Source organism: Phalangium opilio, unplaced genomic scaffold, assembly GCF_054372755.1.
Source record: "Phalangium opilio isolate 3A_F unplaced genomic scaffold, DU_Popi_V2 ptg000103l_1, whole genome shotgun sequence".
NCBI lineage: Eukaryota > Metazoa > Arthropoda > Arachnida > Opiliones > Phalangiidae > Phalangium > Phalangium opilio.
The window spans coordinates 2,357,407-2,382,284 of record NW_028324205.1 but is presented as its reverse complement, the minus strand read 5'-3'; positions in this window follow the sequence as shown (position 1 = coordinate 2,382,284).

Here is a 24,878-nt window from a genome sequence, read left to right as displayed (position 1 = left end):
TACTAAATACTTTGGGCTGCGACAAACAGGGGCCGAGTATTTAAGCAAAACGTAAAGAAACAAACCCCTCCATAGGAAATGCTTTAGACTATACTTTGCAGGCTCGTAACTCTGTTTCTACTAGAGATACGGGGATGTCCTTTGAGTATGTTATAGTCCAATTTGTCCCCCATCCTACTATACCAAAGGTTTGGGGTTGCGTCAAGCAGGGGCCGAGAAATTAAGCGAAATGTTCAAAAACATGCCATAGAAATAGCGTCACACCCAAATTTAGAGTCTCGTAACTCTGGTTCTACTAGAGATAAGAGGATGTTCTTTGAGTATAATATAGTCCAATTTGCCCCCCATCTAACCATACTAAATACTTTGGGCTGCGACAAACAGGGGCCGAGTACTTAAGCAAAACGTAAAGAAACAAACCCCTCCATAGGAAATGCTTTAGACTATACTTTGCAGGCTCGTAACTCTGTTTCTACTAGAGATACGCGGATGTCCTTTGAATATGTTATAGTCCAATTTGTCCCCCATCCTACTTTACCAAAGAATTGGGGTTGCGTCAAACAGGGGCCGAGAAATTAAGCGAAATATTCAAAAACATGCCATAGAAATAGCGTCACACCCAAATTTAGAGTCTCGTAACTCTGGTTCTACTAGAGATAAGAGAATGTCCTTTGAGTATAATATAGTCCAATTTGCCCCCCATCTAACCATTTTAAATACTTTGAGCTGCGACAAACAGGGGCCGAGTACTTAAGCAAAACGTAAAGAAACAAACCCCTCCATAGGAAATGCTTTAGACTATACTTTGCAGGCTCGTAACTCTGTTTCTACTAGAGATATGGGGATGTCCTTTGAGTATGTTATAGTCCAATTTGTCCCCCATCCTACTATACCAAAGGTTTGGGGTTGCGTCAAACAGGGGCCGAGAAATTAAGCGAAATATTCAAAAACATGCCATAGGAATAGCGTCACACCCAACTTTAGAGTCTCGTAACTCTGTTTCTACTAGAGATAAGAGGATGTCCTTTGAGTATAATATAGTCCAATTTGCCCCCCATCTAACCATACTAAAAACTTTGGGCTGCGACAAACAGGGGCCGAGTACTTAAGCAAAACGTAAAGAAACAAACCCCTCCATAGGAAATGCTTTAGACTATACTTTGCAGGCTCGTAACTCTGTTTCTACTAGAGATACGCGGATGTCCTTTGAATATGTTATAGTCCAATTTGTCCCCCATCCTACTTTACCAAAGAATTGGGGTTGCGTCAAACAGGGGCCGAGAAATTAAGCGAAATATTCAAAAACATGCCATAGAAATAGCGTCACACCCAAATTTAGAGTCTCGTAACTCTGGTTCTACTAGAGATAAGAGAATGTCCTTTGAGTATAATATAGTCCGATTTGCCCCCCATCTAACCATACTAAATACTTTGGGCTGCGACAAACAGGGGCCGAGTACTTAAGCAAAACGTAAAGAAACAAACCCCTCCATAGGAAATGCTTTAGACTATACTTTGCAGGCTCGTAACTCTGTTTCTACTAGAGATACGCGGATGTCCTTTGAATATATTATAGTCCAATTTGTCCCCCATCCTACTTTACCAAAGAATTGGGGTTGCGTCAAACAGGGGCCGAGAAATTAAGCGAAATATTCAAAAACATGCCATAGAAATAGCGTCACACCCAAATTTAGAGTCTCGTAACTCTGGTTCTACTAGAGATAAGAGGATGTCCTTTGAGTATAATATAGTCCAATTTGTCCCCCATCCTACTATACCAAAGGTTTGGGGTTGCGTCAAGCAGGGGCCGAGAAATTAAGCGAAATGTTCAAAAACATGCCATAGAAATAGCGTCACACCCAAATTTAGAGTCTCGTAACTCTGGTTCTACTAGAGATAAGAGGATGTTCTTTGAGTATAATATAGTCCAATTTGCCCCCCATCTAACCATACTAAATACTTTGGGCTGCGACAAACAGGGGCCGAGTACTTAAGCAAAACGTAAAGAAACAAACCCCTCCATAGGAAATGCTTTAGACTATACTTTGCAGGCTCGTAACTCTGTTTCTACTAGAGATACGCGGATGTCCTTTGAATATGTTATAGTCCAATTTGTCCCCCATCCTACTTTACCAAAGAATTGGGGTTGCGTCAAACAGGGGCCGAGAAATTAAGCGAAATATTCAAAAACATGCCATAGAAATAGCGTCACACCCAAATTTAGAGTCTCGTAACTCTGGTTCTACTAGAGATAAGAGAATGTCCTTTGAGTATAATATAGTCCAATTTGCCCCCCATCTAACCATTTTAAATACTTTGAGCTGCGACAAACAGGGGCCGAGTACTTAAGCAAAACGTAAAGAAACAAACCCCTCCATAGGAAATGCTTTAGACTATACTTTGCAGGCTCGTAACTCTGTTTCTACTAGAGATATGGGGATGTCCTTTGAGTATGTTATAGTCCAATTTGTCCCCCATCCTACTATACCAAAGGTTTGGGGTTGCGTCAAACAGGGGCCGAGAAATTAAGCGAAATATTCAAAAACATGCCATAGGAATAGCGTCACACCCAACTTTAGAGTCTCGTAACTCTGTTTCTACTAGAGATAAGAGGATGTCCTTTGAGTATAATATAGTCCAATTTGCCCCCCATCTAACCATACTAAAAACTTTGGGCTGCGACAAACAGGGGCCGAGTACTTAAGCAAAACGTAAAGAAACAAACCCCTCCATAGGAAATGCTTTAGACTATACTTTGCAGGCTCGTAACTCTGTTTCTACTAGAGATACGCGGATGTCCTTTGAATATGTTATAGTCCAATTTGTCCCCCATCCTACTTTACCAAAGAATTGGGGTTGCGTCAAACAGGGGCCGAGAAATTAAGCGAAATATTCAAAAACATGCCATAGAAATAGCGTCACACCCAAATTTAGAGTCTCGTAACTCTGGTTCTACTAGAGATAAGAGAATGTCCTTTGAGTATAATATAGTCCGATTTGCCCCCCATCTAACCATACTAAATACTTTGGGCTGCGACAAACAGGGGCCGAGTACTTAAGCAAAACGTAAAGAAACAAACCCCTCCATAGGAAATGCTTTAGACTATACTTTGCAGGCTCGTAACTCTGTTTCTACTAGAGATACGCGGATGTCCTTTGAATATATTATAGTCCAATTTGTCCCCCATCCTACTTTACCAAAGAATTGGGGTTGCGTCAAACAGGGGCCGAGAAATTAAGCGAAATATTCAAAAACATGCCATAGAAATAGCGTCACACCCAAATTTAGAGTCTCGTAACTCTGGTTCTACTAGAGATAAGAGGATGTCCTTTGAGTATAATATAGTCCAATTTGTCCCCCATCCTACTATACCAAAGGTTTGGGGTTGCGTCAAACAGAGGCCGAGAAATTAAGCGAAATATTCAAAAACATGCCATAGAAATAGCGTCACACCCAACTTTAGAGTCTCGTAACTCTGGTTCTACTAGAGATAAGAGGATGTTCTTTGAGTATAATATAGTCCAATTTGCCCCTCATCTAACCATACTAAATACTTTGGGCTGCGACAAACAGGGGCCGAGTATTTAAGCAAAACGTAAAGAAACAAACCCCTCCATAGGAAATGCTTTAGACTATACTTTGCAGGCTCGTAACTCTGTTTCTACTAGAGATATGGGGATGTCCTTTGAGTATGTTATAGTCCAATTTGTCCCCCATCCTACTATACCAAAGGTTTGGGGTTGCGTCAAACAGGGGCCGAGAAATTAAGCGAAATATTCAAAAACATGCCATAGGAATAGCGTCACACCCAACTTTAGAGTCTCGTAACTCTGTTTCTACTAGAGATAAGAGGATGTCCTTTGAGTATAATATAGTCCAATTTGCCCCCCATCTAACCATACTAAAAACTTTGGGCTGCGACAAACAGGGGCCGAGTACTTAAGCAAAACGTAAAGAAACAAACCCCTCCATAGGAAATGCTTTAGACTATACTTTGCAGGCTCGTAACTCTGTTTCTACTAGAGATACGGGGATGTCCTTTGAGTATGTTATAGTCCAATTTGTCCCCCATCCTACTATACCAAAGGTTTGGGGTTGCGTCAAACAGGGGCCGAGAAATTAAGCGAAATGTTCAAAAACATTTCATAGAAATAGCGTCACACCCAAATTTAGTCTCGTAACTCTGGTTCTACTAAAGATAAGGGGAAGTCCTTTGAGTATAATATAGTCCAATTTGTCATCCATCTAACCATACTAAAAACTTTGGGCTGCGACAAACAGGGGCCGAGTATTTAAGCAAAACGTAAAGAAACAAACCCCACCATAGGAAATGCATTAGACTATACTTTGCAGGCTCGTAACTCTGTTTCTACTAGAGATACGCGGATGTCCTTTGAATATGTTATAGTCCAATTTGTCCCCCATCCTACTTTACCAAAGAATTGGGGTTGCGTCAAACAGGGGCCGAGAAATTAAGCGAAATATTCAAAAACATGCCATAGAAATAGCGTCACACCCAAATTTAGAGTCTCGTAACTCTGGTTCTACTAGAGATAAGAGAATGTCCTTTGAGTATAATATAGTCCGATTTGCCCCCCATCTAACCATACTAAATACTTTGGGCTGCGACAAACAGGGGCCGAGTACTTAAGCAAAACGTAAAGAAACAAACCCCTCCATAGGAAATGCTTTAGACTATACTTTGCAGGCTCGTAACTCTGTTTCTACTAGAGATACGCGGATGTCCTTTGAATATGTTATAGTCCAATTTGTCCCCCATCCTACTATACCAAAGGTTTGGGGTTGCGTCAAACAGGGGCCGAGAAATTAAGCGAAATATTCAAAAACATGCCATAGGAATAGCGTCACACCCAACTTTAGAGTCTCGTAACTCTGTTTCTACTAGAGATAAGAGGATGTCCTTTGAGTATAATATAGTCCAATTTGCCCCCCATCTAACCATACTAAAAACTTTGGGCTGCGACAAACAGGGGCCGAGTACTTAAGCAAAACGTAAAGAAACAAACCCCTCCATAGGAAATGCTTTAGACTATACTTTGCAGGCTCGTAACTCTGTTTCTACTAGAGATACGGGGATGTCCTTTGAGTATGTTATAGTCCAATTTGTCCCCCATCCTACTATACCAAAGGTTTGGGGTTGCGTCAAACAGGGGCCGAGAAATTAAGCGAAATGTTCAAAAACATTTCATAGAAATAGCGTCACACCCAAATTTAGTCTCGTAACTCTGGTTCTACTAAAGATAAGGGGAAGTCCTTTGAGTATAATATAGTCCAATTTGTCATCCATCTAACCATACTAAAAACTTTGGGCTGCGACAAACAGGGGCCGAGTATTTAAGCAAAACGTAAAGAAACAAACCCCACCATAGGAAATGCATTAGACTATACTTTGCAGGCTCGTAACTCTGTTTCTACTAGAGATACGCGGATGTCCTTTGAATATGTTATAGTCCAATTTGTCCCCCATCCTACTTTACCAAAGAATTGGGGTTGCGTCAAACAGGGGCCGAGAAATTAAGCGAAATATTCAAAAACATGCCATAGAAATAGCGTCACACCCAAATTTAGAGTCTCGTAACTCTGGTTCTACTAGAGATAAGAGAATGTCCTTTGAGTATAATATAGTCCGATTTGCCCCCCATCTAACCATACTAAATACTTTGGGCTGCGACAAACAGGGGCCGAGTACTTAAGCAAAACGTAAAGAAACAAACCCCTCCATAGGCAATGCTTTAGACTATACTTTGCAGGCTCGTAACTCTGTTTCTACTAGAGATACGCGGATGTCCTTTGAATATGTTATAGTCCAATTTGTCCCCCATCCTACTTTACCAAAGAATTGGGGTTGCGTCAAACAGGGGCCGAGAAATTAAGCGAAATATTCAAAAACATGCCATAGAAATAGCGTCACACCCAAATTTAGAGTCTCGTAACTCTGGTTCTACTAGAGATAAGAGGATGTCCTTTGAGTATAATATAGTCCAATTTGTCCCCCATCCTACTATACCAAAGGTTTGGGGTTGCGTCAAACAGAGGCCGAGAAATTAAGCGAAATATTCAAAAACATGCCATAGAAATAGCGTCACACCCAACTTTAGAGTCTCGTAACTCTGGTTCTACTAGAGATAAGAGGATGTTCTTTGAGTATAATATAGTCCAATTTGCCCCTCATCTAACCATACTAAATACTTTGGGCTGCGACAAACAGGGGCCGAGTATTTAAGCAAAACGTAAAGAAACAAACCCCTCCATAGGAAATGCTTTAGACTATACTTTGCAGGCTCGTAACTCTGTTTCTACTAGAGATATGGGGATGTCCTTTGAGTATGTTATAGTCCAATTTGTCCCCCATCCTACTATACCAAAGGTTTGGGGTTGCGTCAAACAGGGGCCGAGAAATTAAGCGAAATATTCAAAAACATGCCATAGGAATAGCGTCACACCCAACTTTAGAGTCTCGTAACTCTGTTTCTACTAGAGATAAGAGGATGTCCTTTGAGTATAATATAGTCCAATTTGCCCCCCATCTAACCATACTAAAAACTTTGGGCTGCGACAAACAGGGGCCGAGTACTTAAGCAAAACGTAAAGAAACAAACCCCTCCATAGGAAATGCTTTAGACTATACTTTGCAGGCTCGTAACTCTGTTTCTACTAGAGATACGGGGATGTCCTTTGAGTATGTTATAGTCCAATTTGTCCCCCATCCTACTATACCAAAGGTTTGGGGTTGCGTCAAACAGGGGCCGAGAAATTAAGCGAAATGTTCAAAAACATTTCATAGAAATAGCGTCACACCCAAATTTAGTCTCGTAACTCTGGTTCTACTAAAGATAAGGGGAAGTCCTTTGAGTATAATATAGTCCAATTTGTCATCCATCTAACCATACTAAAAACTTTGGGCTGCGACAAACAGGGGCCGAGTATTTAAGCAAAACGTAAAGAAACAAACCCCACCATAGGAAATGCATTAGACTATACTTTGCAGGCTCGTAACTCTGTTTCTACTAGAGATACGCGGATGTCCTTTGAATATGTTATAGTCCAATTTGTCCCCCATCCTACTTTACCAAAGAATTGGGGTTGCGTCAAACAGGGGCCGAGAAATTAAGCGAAATATTCAAAAACATGCCATAGAAATAGCGTCACACCCAAATTTAGAGTCTCGTAACTCTGGTTCTACTAGAGATAAGAGGATGTTCTTTGAGTATAATATAGTCCAATTTGCCCCTCATCTAACCATACTAAATACTTTGGGCTGCGACAAACAGGGGCCGAGTATTTAAGCAAAACGTAAAGAAACAAACCCCTCCATAGGAAATGCTTTAGACTATACTTTGCAGGCTCGTAACTCTGTTTCTACTAGAGATATGGGGATGTCCTTTGAGTATGTTATAGTCCAATTTGTCCCCCATCCTACTATACCAAAGGTTTGGGGTTGCGTCAAACAGGGGCCGAGAAATTAAGCGAAATATTCAAAAACATGCCATAGGAATAGCGTCACACCCAACTTTAGAGTCTCGTAACTCTGTTTCTACTAGAGATAAGAGGATGTCCTTTGAGTATAATATAGTCCAATTTGCCCCCCATCTAACCATACTAAAAACTTTGGGCTGCGACAAACAGGGGCCGAGTACTTAAGCAAAACGTAAAGAAACAAACCCCTCCATAGGAAATGCTTTAGACTATACTTTGCAGGCTCGTAACTCTGTTTCTACTAGAGATACGGGGATGTCCTTTGAGTATGTTATAGTCCAATTTGTCCCCCATCCTACTATACCAAAGGTTTGGGGTTGCGTCAAACAGGGGCCGAGAAATTAAGCGAAATGTTCAAAAACATTTCATAGAAATAGCGTCACACCCAAATTTAGTCTCGTAACTCTGGTTCTACTAAAGATAAGGGGAAGTCCTTTGAGTATAATATAGTCCAATTTGTCATCCATCTAACCATACTAAAAACTTTGGGCTGCGACAAACAGGGGCCGAGTATTTAAGCAAAACGTAAAGAAACAAACCCCACCATAGGAAATGCATTAGACTATACTTTGCAGGCTCGTAACTCTGTTTCTACTAGAGATACGCGGATGTCCTTTGAATATGTTATAGTCCAATTTGTCCCCCATCCTACTTTACCAAAGAATTGGGGTTGCGTCAAACAGGGGCCGAGAAATTAAGCGAAATATTCAAAAACATGCCATAGAAATAGCGTCACACCCAAATTTAGAGTCTCGTAACTCTGGTTCTACTAGAGATAAGAGAATGTCCTTTGAGTATAATATAGTCCGATTTGCCCCCCATCTAACCATACTAAATACTTTGGGCTGCGACAAACAGGGGCCGAGTACTTAAGCAAAACGTAAAGAAACAAACCCCTCCATAGGAAATGCTTTAGACTATACTTTGCAGGCTCGTAACTCTGTTTCTACTAGAGATATGGGGATGTCCTTTGAGTATGTTATAGTCCAATTTGTCCCCCATCCTACTATACCAAAGGTTTGGGGTTGCGTCAAACAGGGGCCGAGAAATTAAGCGAAATATTCAAAAACATGCCATAGGAATAGCGTCACACCCAACTTTAGAGTCTCGTAACTCTGTTTCTACTAGAGATAAGAGGATGTCCTTTGAGTATAATATAGTCCAATTTGCCCCCCATCTAACCATACTAAAAACTTTGGGCTGCGACAAACAGGGGCCGAGTACTTAAGCAAAACGTAAAGAAACAAACCCCTCCATAGGAAATGCTTTAGACTATACTTTGCAGGCTCGTAACTCTGTTTCTACTAGAGATACGGGGATGTCCTTTGAGTATGTTATAGTCCAATTTGTCCCCCATCCTACTATACCAAAGGTTTGGGGTTGCGTCAAACAGGGGCCGAGAAATTAAGCAAAACGTAAAGAAACAAACCCCTCCATAGGAAATGCTTTAGACTATACTTTGCAGGCTCGTAACTCTGTTTCTACTAGAGATACGCGGATGTCCTTTGAATATGTTTTAGTCCAATTTGTCCCCCATCCTACTTTACCAAAGAATTGGGGTTGCGTCAAACAGGGGCCGAGAAATTAAGCGAAATATTCAAAAACATGCCATAGAAATAGCGTCACACCCAAATTTAGAGTCTCGTAACTCTGGTTCTACTAGAGATAAGAGGATGTCCTTTGAGTATAATATAGTCCAATTTGTCCCCCATCCTACTATACCAAAGGTTTGGGGTTGCGTCAAACAGAGGCCGAGAAATTAAGCGAAATATTCAAAAACATGCCATAGAAATAGCGTCACACCCAACTTTAGAGTCTCGTAACTCTGGTTCTACTAGAGATAAGAGGATGTTCTTTGAGTATAATATAGTCCAATTTGCCCCTCATCTAACCATACTAAATACTTTGGGCTGCGACAAACAGGGGCCGAGTATTTAAGCAAAACGTAAAGAAACAAACCCCTCCATAGGAAATGCTTTAGACTATACTTTGCAGGCTCGTAACTCTGTTTCTACTAGAGATATGGGGATGTCCTTTGAGTATGTTATAGTCCAATTTGTCCCCCATCCTACTATACCAAAGGTTTGGGGTTGCGTCAAACAGGGGCCGAGAAATTAAGCGAAATATTCAAAAACATGCCATAGGAATAGCGTCACACCCAACTTTAGAGTCTCGTAACTCTGTTTCTACTAGAGATAAGAGGATGTCCTTTGAGTATAATATAGTCCAATTTGCCCCCCATCTAACCATACTAAAAACTTTGGGCTGCGACAAACAGGGGCCGAGTACTTAAGCAAAACGTAAAGAAACAAACCCCTCCATAGGAAATGCTTTAGACTATACTTTGCAGGCTCGTAACTCTGTTTCTACTAGAGATACGGGGATGTCCTTTGAGTATGTTATAGTCCAATTTGTCCCCCATCCTACTATACCAAAGGTTTGGGGTTGCGTCAAACAGGGGCCGAGAAATTAAGCGAAATGTTCAAAAACATTTCATAGAAATAGCGTCACACCCAAATTTAGTCTCGTAACTCTGGTTCTACTAAAGATAAGGGGAAGTCCTTTGAGTATAATATAGTCCAATTTGTCATCCATCTAACCATACTAAAAACTTTGGGCTGCGACAAACAGGGGCCGAGTATTTAAGCAAAACGTAAAGAAACAAACCCCACCATAGGAAATGCATTAGACTATACTTTGCAGGCTCGTAACTCTGTTTCTACTAGAGATACGCGGATGTCCTTTGAATATGTTATAGTCCAATTTGTCCCCCATCCTACTTTACCAAAGAATTGGGGTTGCGTCAAACAGGGGCCGAGAAATTAAGCGAAATATTCAAAAACATGCCATAGAAATAGCGTCACACCCAAATTTAGAGTCTCGTAACTCTGGTTCTACTAGAGATAAGAGAATGTCCTTTGAGTATAATATAGTCCGATTTGCCCCCCATCTAACCATACTAAATACTTTGGGCTGCGACAAACAGGGGCCGAGTACTTAAGCAAAACGTAAAGAAACAAACCCCTCCATAGGAAATGCTTTAGACTATACTTTGCAGGCTCGTAACTCTGTTTCTACTAGAGATACGCGGATGTCCTTTGAATATGTTATAGTCCAATTTGTCCCCCATCCTACTTTACCAAAGAATTGGGGTTGCGTCAAACAGGGGCCGAGAAATTAAGCGAAATATTCAAAAACATGCCATAGAAATAGCGTCACACCCAAATTTAGAGTCTCGTAACTCTGGTTCTACTAGAGATAAGAGAATGTCCTTTGAGTATAATATAGTCCAATTTGCCCCCCATCTAACCATACTAAAAACTTTGGGCTGCGACAAACAGGGGCCGAGTACTTAAGCAAAACGTAAAGAAACAAACCCCTCCATAGGAAATGCTTTAGACTATACTTTGCAGGCTCGTAACTCTGTTTCTACTAGAGATACGGGGATGTCCTTTGAGTATGTTATAGTCCAATTTGTCCCCCATCCTACTATACCAAAGGTTTGGGGTTGCGTCAAACAGAGGCCGAGAAATTAAGCGAAATATTCAAAAACATGCCATAGAAATAGCGTCACACCCAACTTTAGAGTCTCGTAACTCTGGTTCTACTAAAGATAAGGGGAAGTCCTTTGAGTATAATATAGTCCAATTTGTCATCCATCTAACCATACTAAAAACTTTGGGCTGCGACAAACAGGGGCCGAGTATTTAAGCAAAACGTAAAGAAACAAACCCCTCCATAGGAAATGCTTTAGACTATACTTTGCAGGCTCGTAACTCTGTTTCTACTAGAGATACGGGGATGTCCTTTGAGTATGTTATAGTCCAATTTGTCCCCCATCCTACTATACCAAAGGTTTGGGGTTGCGTCAAACAGAGGCCGAGAAATTAAGCGAAATATTCAAAAACATGCCATAGAAATAGCGTCACACCCAACTTTAGAGTCTCGTAACTCTGGTTCTACTAGAGATAAGAGGATGTTCTTTGAGTATAATATAGTCCAATTTGCCCCTCATCTAACCATACTAAATACTTTGGGCTGCGACAAACAGGGGCCGAGTATTTAAGCAAAACGTAAAGAAACAAACCCCTCCATAGGAAATGCTTTAGACTATACTTTGCAGGCTCGTAACTCTGTTTCTACTAGAGATATGGGGATGTCCTTTGAGTATGTTATAGTCCAATTTGTCCCCCATCCTACTATACCAAAGGTTTGGGGTTGCGTCAAACAGGGGCCGAGAAATTAAGCGAAATATTCAAAAACATGCCATAGGAATAGCGTCACACCCAACTTTAGAGTCTCGTAACTCTGTTTCTACTAGAGATAAGAGGATGTCCTTTGAGTATAATATAGTCCAATTTGCCCCCCATCTAACCATACTAAAAACTTTGGGCTGCGACAAACAGGGGCCGAGTACTTAAGCAAAACGTAAAGAAACAAACCCCTCCATAGGAAATGCTTTAGACTATACTTTGCAGGCTCGTAACTCTGTTTCTACTAGAGATACGGGGATGTCCTTTGAGTATGTTATAGTCCAATTTGTCCCCCATCCTACTATACCAAAGGTTTGGGGTTGCGTCAAACAGGGGCCGAGAAATTAAGCGAAATGTTCAAAAACATTTCATAGAAATAGCGTCACACCCAAATTTAGTCTCGTAACTCTGGTTCTACTAAAGATAAGGGGAAGTCCTTTGAGTATAATATAGTCCAATTTGTCATCCATCTAACCATACTAAAAACTTTGGGCTGCGACAAACAGGGGCCGAGTATTTAAGCAAAACGTAAAGAAACAAACCCCACCATAGGAAATGCATTAGACTATACTTTGCAGGCTCGTAACTCTGTTTCTACTAGAGATACGCGGATGTCCTTTGAATATGTTATAGTCCAATTTGTCCCCCATCCTACTTTACCAAAGAATTGGGGTTGCGTCAAACAGGGGCCGAGAAATTAAGCGAAATATTCAAAAACATGCCATAGAAATAGCGTCACACCCAAATTTAGAGTCTCGTAACTCTGGTTCTACTAGAGATAAGAGAATGTCCTTTGAGTATAATATAGTCCGATTTGCCCCCCATCTAACCATACTAAATACTTTGGGCTGCGACAAACAGGGGCCGAGTACTTAAGCAAAACGTAAAGAAACAAACCCCTCCATAGGAAATGCTTTAGACTATACTTTGCAGGCTCGTAACTCTGTTTCTACTAGAGATACGCGGATGTCCTTTGAATATGTTATAGTCCAATTTGTCCCCCATCCTACTTTACCAAAGAATTGGGGTTGCGTCAAACAGGGGCCGAGAAATTAAGCGAAATATTCAAAAACATGCCATAGAAATAGCGTCACACCCAAATTTAGAGTCTCGTAACTCTGGTTCTACTAGAGATAAGAGAATGTCCTTTGAGTATAATATAGTCCAATTTGCCCCCCATCTAACCATACTAAAAACTTTGGGCTGCGACAAACAGGGGCCGAGTACTTAAGCAAAACGTAAAGAAACAAACCCCTCCATAGGAAATGCTTTAGACTATACTTTGCAGGCTCGTAACTCTGTTTCTACTAGAGATACGGGGATGTCCTTTGAGTATGTTATAGTCCAATTTGTCCCCCATCCTACTATACCAAAGGTTTGGGGTTGCGTCAAACAGAGGCCGAGAAATTAAGCGAAATATTCAAAAACATGCCATAGAAATAGCGTCACACCCAACTTTAGAGTCTCGTAACTCTGGTTCTACTAAAGATAAGGGGAAGTCCTTTGAGTATAATATAGTCCAATTTGTCATCCATCTAACCATACTAAAAACTTTGGGCTGCGACAAACAGGGGCCGAGTATTTAAGCAAAACGTAAAGAAACAAACCCCTCCATAGGAAATGCTTTAGACTATACTTTGCAGGCTCGTAACTCTGTTTCTACTAGAGATACGGGGATGTCCTTTGAGTATGTTATAGTCCAATTTGTCCCCCATCCTACTATACCAAAGGTTTGGGGTTGCGTCAAACAGAGGCCGAGAAATTAAGCGAAATATTCAAAAACATGCCATAGAAATAGCGTCACACCCAACTTTAGAGTCTCGTAACTCTGGTTCTACTAGAGATAAGAGGATGTTCTTTGAGTATAATATAGTCCAATTTGCCCCTCATCTAACCATACTAAATACTTTGGGCTGCGACAAACAGGGGCCGAGTATTTAAGCAAAACGTAAAGAAACAAACCCCTCCATAGGAAATGCTTTAGACTATACTTTGCAGGCTCGTAACTCTGTTTCTACTAGAGATATGGGGATGTCCTTTGAGTATGTTATAGTCCAATTTGTCCCCCATCCTACTATACCAAAGGTTTGGGGTTGCGTCAAACAGGGGCCGAGAAATTAAGCGAAATATTCAAAAACATGCCATAGGAATAGCGTCACACCCAACTTTAGAGTCTCGTAACTCTGTTTCTACTAGAGATAAGAGGATGTCCTTTGAGTATAATATAGTCCAATTTGCCCCCCATCTAACCATACTAAAAACTTTGGGCTGCGACAAACAGGGGCCGAGTACTTAAGCAAAACGTAAAGAAACAAACCCCTCCATAGGAAATGCTTTAGACTATACTTTGCAGGCTCGTAACTCTGTTTCTACTAGAGATACGGGGATGTCCTTTGAGTATGTTATAGTCCAATTTGTCCCCCATCCTACTATACCAAAGGTTTGGGGTTGCGTCAAACAGGGGCCGAGAAATTAAGCGAAATGTTCAAAAACATTTCATAGAAATAGCGTCACACCCAAATTTAGTCTCGTAACTCTGGTTCTACTAAAGATAAGGGGAAGTCCTTTGAGTATAATATAGTCCAATTTGTCATCCATCTAACCATACTAAAAACTTTGGGCTGCGACAAACAGGGGCCGAGTATTTAAGCAAAACGTAAAGAAACAAACCCCACCATAGGAAATGCATTAGACTATACTTTGCAGGCTCGTAACTCTGTTTCTACTAGAGATACGCGGATGTCCTTTGAATATGTTATAGTCCAATTTGTCCCCCATCCTACTTTACCAAAGAATTGGGGTTGCGTCAAACAGGGGCCGAGAAATTAAGCGAAATATTCAAAAACATGCCATAGAAATAGCGTCACACCCAAATTTAGAGTCTCGTAACTCTGGTTCTACTAGAGATAAGAGAATGTCCTTTGAGTATAATATAGTCCGATTTGCCCCCCATCTAACCATACTAAATACTTTGGGCTGCGACAAACAGGGGCCGAGTACTTAAGCAAAACGTAAAGAAACAAACCCCTCCATAGGAAATGCTTTAGACTATACTTTGCAGGCTCGTAACTCTGTTTCTACTAGAGATACGCGGATGTCCTTTGAATATGTTATAGTCCAATTTGTCCCCCATCCTACTTTACCAAAGAATTGGGGTTGCGTCAAACAGGGGCCGAGAAATTAAGCGAAATATTCAAAAACATGCCATAGAAATAGCGTCACACCCAAATTTAGAGTCTCGTAACTCTGGTTCTACTAGAGATAAGAGAATGTCCTTTGAGTATAATATAGTCCAATTTGCCCCCCATCTAACCATACTAAAAACTTTGGGCTGCGACAAACAGGGGCCGAGTACTTAAGCAAAACGTAAAGAAACAAACCCCTCCATAGGAAATGCTTTAGACTATACTTTGCAGGCTCGTAACTCTGTTTCTACTAGAGATACGGGGATGTCCTTTGAGTATGTTATAGTCCAATTTGTCCCCCATCCTACTATACCAAAGGTTTGGGGTTGCGTCAAACAGAGGCCGAGAAATTAAGCGAAATATTCAAAAACATGCCATAGAAATAGCGTCACACCCAACTTTAGAGTCTCGTAACTCTGGTTCTACTAAAGATAAGGGGAAGTCCTTTGAGTATAATATAGTCCAATTTGTCATCCATCTAACCATACTAAAAACTTTGGGCTGCGACAAACAGGGGCCGAGTATTTAAGCAAAACGTAAAGAAACAAACCCCTCCATAGGAAATGCTTTAGACTATACTTTGCAGGCTCGTAACTCTGTTTCTACTAGAGATACGGGGATGTCCTTTGAGTATGTTATAGTCCAATTTGTCCCCCATCCTACTATACCAAAGGTTTGGGGTTGCGTCAAACAGAGGCCGAGAAATTAAGCGAAATATTCAAAAACATGCCATAGAAATAGCGTCACACCCAACTTTAGAGTCTCGTAACTCTGGTTCTACTAGAGATAAGAGAATGTCCTTTGAGTATAATATAGTCCGATTTGCCCCCCATCTAACCATACTAAATACTTTGGGCTGCGACAAACAGGGGCCGAGTACTTAAGCAAAACGTAAAGAAACAAACCCCTCCATAGGAAATGCTTTAGACTATACTTTGCAGGCTCGTAACTCTGTTTCTACTAGAGATACGCGGATGTCCTTTGAATATGTTATAGTCCAATTTGTCCCCCATCCTACTATACCAAAGGTTTGGGGTTGCGTCAAACAGGGGCCGAGAAATTAAGCGAAATATTCAAAAACATGCCATAGGAATAGCGTCACACCCAACTTTAGAGTCTCGTAACTCTGTTTCTACTAGAGATAAGAGGATGTCCTTTGAGTATAATATAGTCCAATTTGCCCCCCATCTAACCATACTAAAAACTTTGGGCTGCGACAAACAGGGGCCGAGTACTTAAGCAAAACGTAAAGAAACAAACCCCTCCATAGGAAATGCTTTAGACTATACTTTGCAGGCTCGTAACTCTGTTTCTACTAGAGATACGGGGATGTCCTTTGAGTATGTTATAGTCCAATTTGTCCCCCATCCTACTATACCAAAGGTTTGGGGTTGCGTCAAACAGGGGCCGAGAAATTAAGCGAAATGTTCAAAAACATTTCATAGAAATAGCGTCACACCCAAATTTAGTCTCGTAACTCTGGTTCTACTAAAGATAAGGGGAAGTCCTTTGAGTATAATATAGTCCAATTTGTCATCCATCTAACCATACTAAAAACTTTGGGCTGCGACAAACAGGGGCCGAGTATTTAAGCAAAACGTAAAGAAACAAACCCCACCATAGGAAATGCATTAGACTATACTTTGCAGGCTCGTAACTCTGTTTCTACTAGAGATACGCGGATGTCCTTTGAATATGTTATAGTCCAATTTGTCCCCCATCCTACTTTACCAAAGAATTGGGGTTGCGTCAAACAGGGGCCGAGAAATTAAGCGAAATATTCAAAAACATGCCATAGAAATAGCGTCACACCCAAATTTAGAGTCTCGTAACTCTGGTTCTACTAGAGATAAGAGAATGTCCTTTGAGTATAATATAGTCCAATTTGCCCCCCATCTAACCATACTAAAAACTTTGGGCTGCGACAAACAGGGGCCGAGTACTTAAGCAAAACGTAAAGAAACAAACCCCTCCATAGGAAATGCTTTAGACTATACTTTGCAGGCTCGTAACTCTGTTTCTACTAGAGATACGGGGATGTCCTTTGAGTATGTTATAGTCCAATTTGTCCCCCATCCTACTATACCAAAGGTTTGGGGTTGCGTCAAACAGAGGCCGAGAAATTAAGCGAAATATTCAAAAACATGCCATAGAAATAGCGTCACACCCAACTTTAGAGTCTCGTAACTCTGGTTCTACTAAAGATAAGGGGAAGTCCTTTGAGTATAATATAGTCCAATTTGTCATCCATCTAACCATACTAAAAACTTTGGGCTGCGACAAACAGGGGCCGAGTATTTAAGCAAAACGTAAAGAAACAAACCCCTCCATAGGAAATGCTTTAGACTATACTTTGCAGGCTCGTAACTCTGTTTCTACTAGAGATACGGGGATGTCCTTTGAGTATGTTATAGTCCAATTTGTCCCCCATCCTACTATACCAAAGGTTTGGGGTTGCGTCAAACAGAGGCCGAGAAATTAAGCGAAATATTCAAAAACATGCCATAGAAATAGCGTCACACCCAACTTTAGAGTCTCGTAACTCTGGTTCTACTAGAGATAAGAGAATGTCCTTTGAGTATAATATAGTCCGATTTGCCCCCCATCTAACCATACTAAATACTTTGGGCTGCGACAAACAGGGGCCGAGTACTTAAGCAAAACGTAAAGAAACAAACCCCTCCATAGGAAATGCTTTAGACTATACTTTGCAGGCTCGTAACTCTGTTTCTACTAGAGATACGCGGATGTCCTTTGAATATGTTATAGTCCAATTTGTCCCCCATCCTACTATACCAAAGGTTTGGGGTTGCGTCAAACAGGGGCCGAGAAATTAAGCGAAATATTCAAAAACATGCCATAGGAATAGCGTCACACCCAACTTTAGAGTCTCGTAACTCTGTTTCTACTAGAGATAAGAGGATGTCCTTTGAGTATAATATAGTCCAATTTGCCCCCCATCTAACCATACTAAAAACTTTGGGCTGCGACAAACAGGGGCCGAGTACTTAAGCAAAACGTAAAGAAACAAACCCCTCCATAGGAAATGCTTTAGACTATACTTTGCAGGCTCGTAACTCTGTTTCTACTAGAGATACGGGGATGTCCTTTGAGTATGTTATAGTCCAATTTGTCCCCCATCCTACTATACCAAAGGTTTGGGGTTGCGTCAAACAGGGGCCGAGAAATTAAGCGAAATGTTCAAAAACATTTCATAGAAATAGCGTCACACCCAAATTTAGTCTCGTAACTCTGGTTCTACTAAAGATAAGGGGAAGTCCTTTGAGTATAATATAGTCCAATTTGTCATCCATCTAACCATACTAAAAACTTTGGGCTGCGACAAACAGGGGCCGAGTATTTAAGCAAAACGTAAAGAAACAAACCCCACCATAGGAAATGCATTAGACTATACTTTGCAGGCTCGTAACTCTGTTTCTACTAGAGATACGCGGATGTCCTTTGAATATGTTATAGTCCAATTTGTCCCCCATCCTACTTTACCAAAGAATTGGGGTTGCGTCAAACAGGGGCCGAGAAATTAAGCGAAATATTCAAAAACATGCCATAGAAATAGCGTCACACCCAAATTTAGAGTCTCGTAACTCTGGTTCTACTAGAGATAAGAGAATGTCCTTTGAGTATAATATAGTCCGATTTGCCCCCCATCTAACCATACTAAATACTTTGGGCTGCGACAAACAGGGGCCGAGTACTTAAGCAAAACGTAAAGAAACAAACCCCTCCATAGGAAATGCTTTAGACTATACTTTGCAGGCTCGTAACTCTGTTTCTACTAGAGATACGCGGATGTCCTTTGAATATGTTATAGTCCAATTTGTCCCCCATCCTACTTTACCAAAGAATTGGGGTTGCGTCAAACAGGGGCCGAGAAATTAAGCGAAATATTCAAAAACATGCCATAGAAATAGCGTCACACCCAAATTTAGAGTCTCGTAACTCTGGTTCTACTAGAGATAAGAGGATGTCCTTTGAGTATAATATAGTCCAATTTGTCCCCCATCCTACTATACCAAAGGTTTGGGGTTGCGTCAAACAGAGGCCGAGAAATTAAGCGAAATATTCAAAAACATGCCATAGAAATAGCGTCACACCCAACTTTAGAGTCTCGTAACTCTGGTTCTACTAGAGATAAGAGGATGTTCTTTGAGTATAATATAGTCCAATTTGCCCCTCATCTAACCATACTAAATACTTTGGGCTGCGACAAACAGGGGCCGAGTATTTAAGCAAAACGTAAAGAAACAAACCCCTCCATAGGAAATGCTTTAGACTATACTTTGCAGGCTCGTAACTCTGTTTCTACTAGAGATATGGGGATGTCCTTTGAGTATGTTATAGTCCAATTTGTCCCCCATCCTACTATACCAAAGGTTTGGGGTTGCGTCAAACAGGGGCCGAGAAATTAAGCGAAATATTCAAAAACATGCCATAGGAATAGCGTCACACCCAACTTTAGAGTCTCGTAACTCTGTTTCTACTAGAGATAAGAGGATGTCCTTTGAGTATAATATAGTCCAATTTGCCCCCCATCTAACCATACTAAAAACTTTGGGCTGCGACAAACAGGGGCCGAGTACTTAAGCAAAACGTAAAGAAACAAACCCCTCCATAGGAAATGCTTTAGACTATACTTTGCAGGCTCGTAACTCTGTTTCTACTAGAGATACGGGGATGTCCTTTGAGTATGTTATAGTCCAATTTGTCCCCCATCCTACTTTACCAAAGAATTGGGGTTGCGTCAAACAGGGGCCGAGAAATTAAGCGAAATATTCAAAAACATGCCATAGAAATAGCGTCACACCCAAATTTAGAGTCTCGTAACTCTGGTTCTACTAGAGATAAGAGAATGTCCTTTGAGTATAATATAGTCCGATTTGCCCCCCATCTAACCATACTAAATACTTTGGGCTGCGACAAACAGGGGCCGAGTACTTAAGCAAAACGTAAAGAAACAAACCCCTCCATAGGAAATGCTTTAGACTATACTTTGCAGGCTCGTAACTCTGTTTCTACTAGAGATACGCGGATGTCCTTTGAATATGTTATAGTCCAATTTGTCCCCCATCCTACTTTACCAAAGAATTGGGGTTGCGTCAAACAGGGGCCGAGAAATTAAGCGAAATATTCAAAAACATGCCATAGAAATAGCGTCACACCCAAATTTAGAGTCTCGTAACTCTGGTTCTACTAGAGATAAGAGGATGTCCTTTGAGTATAATATAGTCCAATTTGTCCCCCATCCTACTATACCAAAGGTTTGGGGTTGCGTCAAACAGAGGCCGAGAAATTAAGCGAAATATTCAAAAACATGCCATAGAAATAGCGTCACACCCAACTTTAGAGTCTCGTAACTCTGGTTCTACTAGAGATAAGAGGATGTTCTTTGAGTATAATATAGTCCAATTTGCCCCTCATCTAACCATACTAAATACTTTGGGCTGCGACAAACAGGGGCCGAGTATTTAAGCAAAACGTAAAGAAACAAACCCCTCCATAGGAAATGCTTTAGACTATACTTTGCAGGCTCGTAACTCTGTTTCTACTAGAGATATGGGGATGTCCTTTGAGTATGTTATAGTCCAATTTGTCCCCCATCCTACTATACCAAAGGTTTGGGGTTGCGTCAAACAGGGGCCGAGAAATTAAGCGAAATATTCAAAAACATGCCATAGGAATAGCGTCACACCCAACTTTAGAGTCTCGTAACTCTGTTTCTACTAGAGATAAGAGGATGTCCTTTGAGTATAATATAGTCCAATTTGCCCCCCATCTAACCATACTAAAAACTTTGGGCTGCGACAAACAGGGGCCGAGTACTTAAGCAAAACGTAAAGAAACAAACCCCTCCATAGGAAATGCTTTAGACTATACTTTGCAGGCTCGTAACTCTGTTTCTACTAGAGATACGGGGATGTCCTTTGAGTATGTTATAGTCCAATTTGTCCCCCATCCTACTATACCAAAGGTTTGGGGTTGCGTCAAACAGGGGCCGAGAAATTAAGCGAAATGTTCAAAAACATTTCATAGAAATAGCGTCACACCCAAATTTAGTCTCGTAACTCTGGTTCTACTAAAGATAAGGGGAAGTCCTTTGAGTATAATATAGTCCAATTTGTCATCCATCTAACCATACTAAAAACTTTGGGCTGCGACAAACAGGGGCCGAGTATTTAAGCAAAACGTAAAGAAACAAACCCCACCATAGGAAATGCATTAGACTATACTTTGCAGGCTCGTAACTCTGTTTCTACTAGAGATACGCGGATGTCCTTTGAATATGTTATAGTCCAATTTGTCCCCCATCCTACTTTACCAAAGAATTGGGGTTGCGTCAAACAGGGGCCGAGAAATTAAGCGAAATATTCAAAAACATGCCATAGAAATAGCGTCACACCCAAATTTAGAGTCTCGTAACTCTGGTTCTACTAGAGATAAGAGAATGTCCTTTGAGTATAATATAGTCCGATTTGCCCCCCATCTAACCATACTAAATACTTTGGGCTGCGACAAACAGGGGCCGAGTACTTAAGCAAAACGTAAAGAAACAAACCCCTCCATAGGAAATGCTTTAGACTATACTCTGCAGGCTCGTAACTCTGTTTCTACTAGAGATACGCGGATGTCCTTTGAATATGTTTTAGTCCAATTTGTCCCCCATCCTACTTTACCAAAGAATTGGGGTTGCGTCAAACAGGGGCCGAGAAATTAAGCGAAATATTCAAAAACATGCCATAGAAATAGCGTCACACCCAAATTTAGAGTCTCGTAACTCTGGTTCTACTAGAGATAAGAGGATGTCCTTTGAGTATAATATAGTCCAATTTGTCCCCCATCCTACTATACCAAAGGTTTGGGGTTGCGTCAAACAGAGGCCGAGAAATTAAGCGAAATATTCAAAAACATGCCATAGAAATAGCGTCACACCCAACTTTAGAGTCTCGTAACTCTGGTTCTACTAGAGATAAGAGGATGTCCTTTGAGTATAATATAGTCCAATTTGCCCCCCATCTAACCATACTAAAAACTTTGGGCTGCGACAAACAGGGGCCGAGTACTTAAGCAAAACGTAAAGAAACAAACCCCTCCATAGGAAATGCTTTAGACTATACTTTGCAGGCTCGTAACTCTGTTTCTACTAGAGATACGGGGATGTCCTTTGAGTATGTTATAGTCCAATTTGTCCCCCATCCTACTATACCAAAGGTTTGGGGTTGCGTCAAACAGGGGCCGAGAAATTAAGCGAAATGTTCAAAAACATTTCATAGAAATAGCGTCACACCCAAATTTAGTCTCGTAACTCTGGTTCTACTAAAGATAAGGGGAAGTCCTTTGAGTATAATATAGTCCAATTTGTCATCCATCTAACCATACTAAAAACTTTGGGCTGCGACAAACAGGGGCCGAGTATTTAAGCAAAACGTAAAGAAACAAACCCCACCATAGGAAATGCATTAGACTATACTTTGCAGGCTCGTAACTCTGTTTCTACTAGTGATACGCGGATGTCCTTTGAATATGTTATAGTCCAATTTGTCCCCCATCCTACTTTACCAAAGAATTGGGGTTGCGTCAAACAGGGGCCGAGAAATTAAGCGAAATATTCAAAAACATGCCATAGAAATAGCGTCACACCCAAATTTAGAGTCTCGTAACTCTGGTTCTACTAGAGATAAGAGAATGTCCTTTGAGTATAATATAGTCCGATTTGCCCCCCATCTAACCATACTAAATACTTTGGGCTGCGACAAACAGGGGCCGAGTACTTAAGCAAAACGTAAAGAAACAAACCCCTCCATAGGAAATGCTTTAGACTATACTTTGCAGGCTCGTAACTCTGTTTCTACTAGAGATACGCGGATGTCCTTTGAATATGTTATAGTCCAATTTGTCCCCCATCCTACTTTACCAAAGAATTGGGGTTGCGTCAAACAGGGGCCGAGAAATTAAGCGAAATATTCAAAAACATGCCATAGAAATAGCGTCACACCCAACTTTAGAGTCTCGTAACTCTGGTTCTACTAAAGATAAGGGGAAGTCCTTTGAGTATAATATAGTCCAATTTGTCATCCATCTAACCATACTAAAAACTTTGGGCTGCGACAAACAGGGGCCGAGTATTTAAGCAAAACGTAAAGAAACAAACCCCTCCATAGGAAATGCTTTAGACTATACTTTGCAGGCTCGTAACTCTGTTTCTACTAGAGATACGGGGATGTCCTTTGAGTATGTTATAGTCCAATTTGTCCCCCATCCTACTATACCAAAGGTTTGGGGTTGCGTCAAACAGAGGCCGAGAAATTAAGCGAAATATTCAAAAACATGCCATAGAAATAGCGTCACACCCAAATTTAGAGTCTCGTAACTCTGGTTCTACTAGAGATAAGAGGATGTCCTTTGAGTATAATATAGTCCGATTTGCCCCCCATCTAACCATACTAAATACTTTGGGCTGCGACAAACAGGGGCCGAGTACTTAAGCAAAACGTAAAGAAACAAACCCCTCCATAGGAAATGCTTTAGACTATACTTTGCAGGCTCGTAACTCTGTTTCTACTAGAGATACGCGGATGTCCTTTGAATATGTTATAGTCCAATTTGTCCCCCATCCTACTATACCAAAGGTTTGGGGTTGCGTCAAACAGGGGCCGAGAAATTAAGCGAAATGTTCAAAAACATGCCATAGAAATAGCGTCACACCCAAATTTAGTCTCGTAACTCTGGTTCTACTAAAGATAAGGGGAAGTCCTTTGAGTATAATATAGTCCAATTTGTCATCCATCTAACCATACTAAAAACTTTGGGCTGCGACAAACAGGGGCCGAGTATTTAAGCAAAACGTAAAGAAACAAACCCCACCATAGGAAATGCATTAGACTATACTTTGCAGGCTCGTAACTTTGTTTCTACTAGAGATACGGGGATGTCCTTTGAGTATGTTATAGTCCAATTTGTCCCCCATTCTACTATACCAAAGGTTTGGGGTTGCGTCAAACAGGGGCCGAGAAATTAAGCGAAATATTCAAAAACATGCCATAGAAATAGCGTCACACCCAAATTTAGTCTCGTAACTCTGGTTCTACTAAAGATAAGGGGAAGTCCTTTGAGTATAATATAGTCCAATTTGTCATCCATCTAACCATACTAAAAACTTTGGGCTGCGACAAACAGGGGCCGAGTATTTAAGCAAAACGTAAAGAAACAAACCCCTCCATAGGAAATGCTTTAGACTATACTTTGCAGGCTCGTAACTCTGTTTCTACTAGAGATACGGGGATGTCCTTTGAGTATGTTATAGTCCAATTTGTCCCCCATCCTACTATACCAAAGGTTTGGGGTTGCGTCAAACAGAGGCCGAGAAATTAAGCGAAATATTCAAAAACATGCCATAGAAATAGCGTCACACCCAACTTTAGAGTCTCGTAACTCTGGTTCTACTAGAGATAAGAGGATGTTCTTTGAGTATAATATAGTCCAATTTGCCCCCCATCTAACCATACTAAAAACTTTGGGCTGCGACAAACAGGGGCCGAGTACTTAAGCAAAACGTAAAGAAACAAACCCCTCCATAGGAAATGCTTTAGACTATACTTTGCAGGCTCGTAACTCTGTTTCTACTAGAGATACGGGGATGTCCTTTGAGTATGTTATAGTCCAATTTATCCCCCATCCTACTATACCAAAGGTTTGGGGTTGCGTCAAACAGGGGCCGAGAAATTAAGCGAAATGTTCAAAAACATGCCATAGAAATAGCGTCACACCCAAATTTAGTCTCGTAACTCTGGTTCTACTAAAGATAAGGGGAAGTCCTTTGAGTATAATATAGTCCAATTTGTCATCCATCTAACCATACTAAAAACTTTGGGCTGCGACAAACAGGGGCCGAGTATTTAAGCAAAACGTAAAGAAACAAACCCCACC